This window comes from Limulus polyphemus, unplaced genomic scaffold, assembly GCF_000517525.1.
Source record: "Limulus polyphemus unplaced genomic scaffold, Limulus_polyphemus-2.1.2 Scaffold460, whole genome shotgun sequence".
Lineage (NCBI taxonomy): Eukaryota > Metazoa > Arthropoda > Merostomata > Xiphosura > Limulidae > Limulus > Limulus polyphemus.
Window position 1 is genome coordinate 366343 of NW_013666070.1, and position 7107 is coordinate 373449.

Here is a 7107-nt window from a genome sequence, read left to right on the forward strand (position 1 = left end):
TGAAGCTTGACTGATTGACTCTGAAATTCTCATAATGCCTCTTTCAAAAAAAAAAAAATTCTGACTTCACTTTGCTACAGGAACCATTCATTTCATGCTGTCTTCTCCGTGAATGCGGCTTGTCGCAGATGGCTTGAATACCTTTTTTCTTTCTGTTTCAACGAAGTCTACAAAAAGAAATACTAAGAACGCCATAAAAATACACATCAGTTGCACAGTTGAGTTTTTTTTCTTCTTTTTTTTTTTGATCCATTACCTGAATATACACGAATTCTTAGTCTCATATCTTTCTTACGTTATGCCATGGATGTTGCTGTATTTTTATGAAAATATATTATCTATGTTCTGTTGTTGTTTTTTATTTAAAACTGAAAGAAAAACCACTTGTGCTGCTGAAAAAATAGAGATGAAATATTAAAAGATAATTTATTGGTTGTTATTCTATTTATAAGCACTTTCAATTAATAATAAACGCAACGAAAAACAATTATTCTATTATTGTGTGAATAAAGCTAGCTGGAAACGTAGTTCCAAAGTTTGTATTCGTATTTCGTCATAGAAATGAAAATGTGTAAATCATTTTCGACTTTAAAAGATTTAAATAAATTACCGAGCTATTTGTTTTCCAATTTGACGATAAGGACTCACATTTTCAGCCTTATTAACAAAACGTACTGATTCATTTTCAGTCTTAATCCGATTAGTACAAAGACTCCTTGATCCGAAGTGTTTCTTCATTCCAACTATAACTCATTAAACTGTTGGTTATCTACTGTTGTTCCACATGTAGTTGGAGAAGGGCTCTGTTTCCTTTGCTGTAGTTGCGTGTTCTTTATTAACCAGTTATAACTGTTAACCTATATAACTTCGTTCTCATCAAGGACAATAACACATGTAGATAACATTGTGAACTTCGTAGAACGGGAATTCTGCCTCTAACGTAAAGCAATTATGAATTCGCACCTAAACATATGGATCATATTTTATTATAGCTTTTCTTACTCTGTTCTTTAGGCTGTCTCATGGTTGATTCAGTGGTAAGTTTACGGTATTACAACACTAAAACCTTATGGATCATATTTTATTAAAGCTTTTCTTACTCTATTCTTTAAGTCTGTCTCATGATTGATTCAGTGGTAAGTTTACGGTATTACAACACTAAAACCTTATGGATCATATTTTATTATAGCTTTTCTTACTCTGTTCTTTAAGCTGTCTCATGGTTGATTCAGCGGTAAGTTTACGGTATTACAACACTAAAACCTTATGGATCATATTTTATTATAGCTTTTCTTACTCTGTTCTTTAAGCTGTCTCATGGTTGATTCAGCGGTAAGTTTACGGTATTACAACACTAAAACCTGGGGTTCTATTTCCCGTAGTAGCAGAGTGAAGATAGCTCATTGTGTAGCTTTACGCAAAAATAAAAACAAACAATATTTTTTAAAACTAACTATTGTATTTAGCTAGTTACAGTAGAATGATGGTAAACGAAACGGCGGTTCTTGAGAAACACCTCTTTGATTTTCATTACTCCATTTAATAGTACACAACGTTACTGTACAACTAAAAAGCCTGTGAAGTAGAATGAAACTAAATTATATTTTAAAGATAACTGGAATAAAGCTTTCATATATAAAATATAAATCAGCAAAGGTATTGTGTGATAACAGTCAACTTCAAACAATTTACCTTTGTTTATAATTTTAGTGCATATAAAGAAAAGTTCTTATTTTACTTGCTGTAAACTTAATACATTAACGTTGTTTGTTGAGATAATCCAATAGTAACTTAACATGTTTCAAGTCTATGAAAGTAACATCAACATATAGTTTGTAAACCGGATGTTTGTATTCTGTCCAAATATTTTTTCTATTCACATAGGGACATTCTAACCAAACTGGGGGTTAATGTCAACCCCATGACAACGTCATCAATCTGATCATACAAAACTTAACTGTTCAGTTGTAAATTCAAATAACTTGTGAAACGTGTACGTAGTTAAGAAATTAATTTTCAATTAAGTTCCATAAAAAAGGTCACACGTTAGTTTAATCGCTTCCTTAAGTGCAATGTTTAAATATATGTTAAATATGCTACACCAACACTAGCACACACAAAAAACACGTATTATCAAAATTTGTCTCTAGCATATCAATTAAATTCGAGATGTACTTGACTGTGTAATTATTTTTGATAAAATCTCAGAGAAATTGATCTAACGAAACTGTTAATTCATGATTAAATGTTAAATACGATCATGACTAAATGTGCTAATGTTAAATCCCATAGGTCTGATTAGAACATCTATTTTTGCGAACCTTCGGTAATACGTAAAAGATCGCGAGTGAGTCTCATACTGGTTAACTGATGGTTCTGTGTCAACTGGTTGTTGATAATTTCCTCTTTCTTTAATTTGAGGAGGAACTTCTGTAACCCGAAATCTAACCTAGATATAAGATCCTCCATTAGTTTTCGAATTTACTTTGATTGTTCGAAATATTTAACACATTTCTAACATAATCTAAGATTTGTTTCCCTAAAAATACAACGTAAAAACCAATTTATCTCTGTCCAATAGGCCACGACATATTCTCTCTAAGCTAAGCGGCCTCACAACAACCAATCCTCACCACCTGGCAGTCTATAGGCCTAAAGCCCAAATAACCAACTTGTAGCATTGCAAAGTGGCCTAATGATCCAAATAGGGTCGATGGTTTAAATATCCCTCCCCTAAAAAAAAAAAAAAACTGGTAGTGCACATCCGCACATTACTTTGATACTAGCGCACATGAAAAAAATTCATTCCGCACATAGATTGAAAATATTAGAGTGAATACTGGCCACGAGGCCTAGATTCTTAACATCAGTGACTCTATATTTATCTGTTTCTTGATTGTAGACATCCCGATATTGATTGTGAGATTCTTTTTTCTTTTTTTTTTTATTTATTCAGAAGTCCATTTTCAGTCTCTGCTCTATAGAGAACAGTGAAATCACTAGTTCGAACAGCTCCATTACATCCTCTCGTGACATAGTAGTCACGTGCGATTTGTTCATTTTTGATTTCCGGAAGTGTTCGGAGATGCGTTCTTTCAAATGTCAAGTTGTGTTTTAAATATATGAACTTTTCTACTGACTCTGGGTGAAAGAGTAAAGTACATATAAATTTTGTATTTTGGGAATTTGTCCTTGGAGTTGACAATAATGTTCAGCCACAAACCAGTACTAAAAATAATACAAACAGAAATGTGCTGGGAAAAATCATAAGCAATATATCAGAGCTGGTTTCTTACATTAAAAAATTAATCACAAAAATAGGGTAAGCAAATAGTAACAGCCTTCCTTTTTAGCAATGAGAAACGCTAACTTTGGGATTCCTTGTTACCAATTCCAGCACACACAAGAACACGTATTTTGTCTGCGGACTTACAATGCTAAACTCCGGAGTTTGATTATCCGCGGCAAACAATAAGATTCTTATCTTTATTCACTAAAAAGTAAATTGTAAAAGCAGTAGAGCTTTCCGGAAATTAGTTTTTTGAAAGAATGCTCTCAGTGTGGTTCAATTCAGAAAACAAGTAATCAGAATACCAACAAATTGAACAAACCGTTCAAAATTTTAATATAAACTAGTGTAAGTAGTTTTATTAAAGAGGGTAACAGAAAAATCTAGTTTAGATTTAGGTTGTGTTCAACCTGATACGAAAGTTTGATGTTTCAATATTAGCTATTCAAATAATATGGAAATATATATTTTGGAAAATCGTAAATGTGTCATCAACATATCTAAGGTAGCTTTAAAGGCCTAAACTCGAATGGAAAATAATTAAGCAATAGGTTTGTTAATGTGGATGTTGTATAGGATTATCAATTATTACATATACATTATTATGTATAAATATGGAATGATAATTCATGTTATAATAGTTTGCTGAAAAAGTATTGTTATGTTGTTTACAATCTTCTTGTGTAAAAGTTCTACAGCAGTTTCACTTGAATGGATATTTTTGAAACAAGAGTCAATCTCCTTGTATAAAAGTTCTACGGTAGTTTCATTTGAATGGATATTTTTGAAACAAGAGTCAATCTCCTTGTATAAAAGTTCTACAGCAGTTTCACTTGAATGGATATTTTTGAAACGAGAGTCAATCTCCTTGTATAAAAGTTCTACGGCAGTTTCACTTGAATGAATATTTTTGAAACGAGAGTCAATCTCCTTGTATAAAAGTTCTACGGTAGTTTCACTTGAATGAATATTTTTGAAACAAGAGTCAATCTCCTTGTATAAAAGTTCTACGGCAGTTTCACTTGAATGGATATTTTTGAAAAAAAGAGTCATTCTCCTTGTATAAAAGTTCTACAGTAGTTTCACTTGAATGGATATTTTTGAAACGAGAGTCAATCTCCTTGTATAAGAGTTCTACAGTAGTTTCACTTGAATGGATATTTTTGAAACGAGAGTCAATCTCCTTGTATAAAAGTTCTACAGTAGTTTCACTTGAATGGATATATTTGAAAAAAAAAGAGTGAAGATATATTAAAACTAACTATAACCGTGTTATTATTGCAGTTAAGTTCTTCTCCCCAATAATGTCTTTAATCTCGTTGGAGAAGATGAATTTACGTTCAACTGTGAATTCAAGGAACGAGTTAGGGAACCTGATGAGTGTAGAAGTGTAGGAACCAATACTTTATACAATAGATCTTAATGAATCCTATTCTCCATATGTTTTATAGGTACCCATATAAAATAGCAGGAACCAATTGGACGTTTTTTTTATAGGTGGTTTCATTTGTATATATATATAAATATATTTCTATGGTAAATAAACGTCTTCGCACTTTATGTTCGAGATTGTATGTGGGTTCATAATCTAAGTTATTAAACTTGTTTTCATCCGACTATGTGTTTGTTTGTTTTTTAATTTTCTAGCAAGCCTACTTGAGGGCTACCCTGCGCTAGCCGTCCCTTATTGGGGAGTATGAAATTAGAGGACGGAAACTAGGCAACATCGCCCACCACCAACTCTTGGGCTACTCTTTCACAACGAATAGTGGGACTGACCGTCAAATTACAACGCTACCAAGGTTGAAAAGGCGAGTATGTTCGGCGATATAATTCGTTTTCGTCCGAAAGAATACTTTCTGTTTTGTCGATATAATCATCTTTGTTCATAATTACCACTACAGATCCATCATCTGGTTTAGTATCAATAATATCTGGATTTTTAGCCAAATAAAGAAGACCCGAGAAGTTCAGCATAATATGAAAGCTAAACCACTGATGTGTTCTAAACATTTAAGATAAAAATTTCTTAGTATAAAACAATTTTTAAAGGTTATTTAAAGGTAATTAACTGGTTATAGTTTTTCTTTGGGGGGGGGGGTGAAAGGGCAGAATTAAGGCCTCTAGCTAAAGCTCTTTTATGGAAATCAGTCAAGATACCATTTGTTAGGGCCTGACAGGAAACTACCGTGTTAATTGATTTTACCAAGAGAATGTGATGTATAATTCGTTCTTTAAGATGTGGGTGTTTTCGTTTTGATTTTCAAAATAGTTAATGGAGTGTAGGAAGTCAATTATGTTTTTGTATCTGAGCGTAACTGTGTAAGGCGTTCATCCAACTGACATTAAACGTATTGTTTGATTTTTTGTGCGTGTGAAACTTCAACGTTGATGAATTATTTTTCAAAGTAGATTGACAAATGTCAAGGAACAGGGGCGCCATGTGGTTAATAACAATTTTTAATTTAGGAACAATGCATTGTTTATGTAACGGCATTCATTTAACGGTTCCCAGCCTGTGCCCACAAATCTAATAATCTTCATCATTTCACACAATGCATAGTTTATGTAAGGGCTTTCATTTAACGGTTCCTAGTCTGTGCCCACAAATCTAATAATCTTCATCATTTCACACAATGCATAGTTTATGTAAGGGCTTTCATTTAACGGTTCCCACTCTGTGCCCACAAATCCAATAATCTTCATCATTTCACACTACTCATACTTCAGTGGCAAGTTTGCAAACAGGATCCCGACTTGTTCTGTTTGGATAATTTTATTATTACATGATTTATAACATACAAATTACGCAAAATTCTCCCATCATAACCCGATTTTTTTTTTTATTTTAAATCTGCAGAAAGCTCAACCCCTACTGAAATCTGAAATGACGTCCCTGCTAAGGAAAAGCAAATATGTTTAGAAAAAAAAACTTTAAAACATTGTGGAAGTATGTGAAATATTTTGCCAGTCTGTAAAATAACAAAATGCCCCCAGTGATACAGTGTCCATAAGTCCGTGTTTTGCCATAGGGCTTAGAGTATACAGAAGCAACATGGGCCATGTATACTTATGCTAGAAAAAACATAGAACCTGTGGTTGAGTGAGGCTGGTTTTCATATATAATAAATTATACATTATCTCTGGACTACAATTCAATGACAAAAAAATGGTGGTATATGAGTCTGTTTTATTTTTTACCAGAGGGCTCTAAGTGTATACAGAAGCACTATGAGCTACGTGTATGTGTGGTATATTTAAGGTGAACTGAATATTCACTATAGCTGTAGGTTCGCTAAGTAAATAGAGATTCGTTCAGGATATTGATTATAGAGTTGGTGTTAAACAGAATAATGAAAATGGACACAGATGCAGAAAAAATGTACCTTATTTATAATACAATCAAACACTGACACATTGTGTCTACTTGCAGTTCTCACGCTTCTACTGACTCTTCTATAACTAAATGTGCAAATTGAAAACATATACCAGACTGAACAGGTTTCAAGAAACCTCGAATTTACCCAGATCCACATGCACTGTCCACAACACTCGCCATTCTTAGTACGAAATAGGTGGAACCCTGTCTTCTAGATATCACCTGAGAAACACAGCTGTCGATATTTTTACACAATGTCGTGTTAATGAAGCAATGTTCTCACCGGGAAATAATAGGTGCGATCTGCTTTAAGAACAACAAAGGAACAAAGGTAACTTAAAATATGATCAAATTGACCTCTTTTTTTTTCTTTTATCACGTGTTGTGTAAAATCTGTATATTTTTAGAACAAAAAAAATAAATTCAGAACAATTTTACT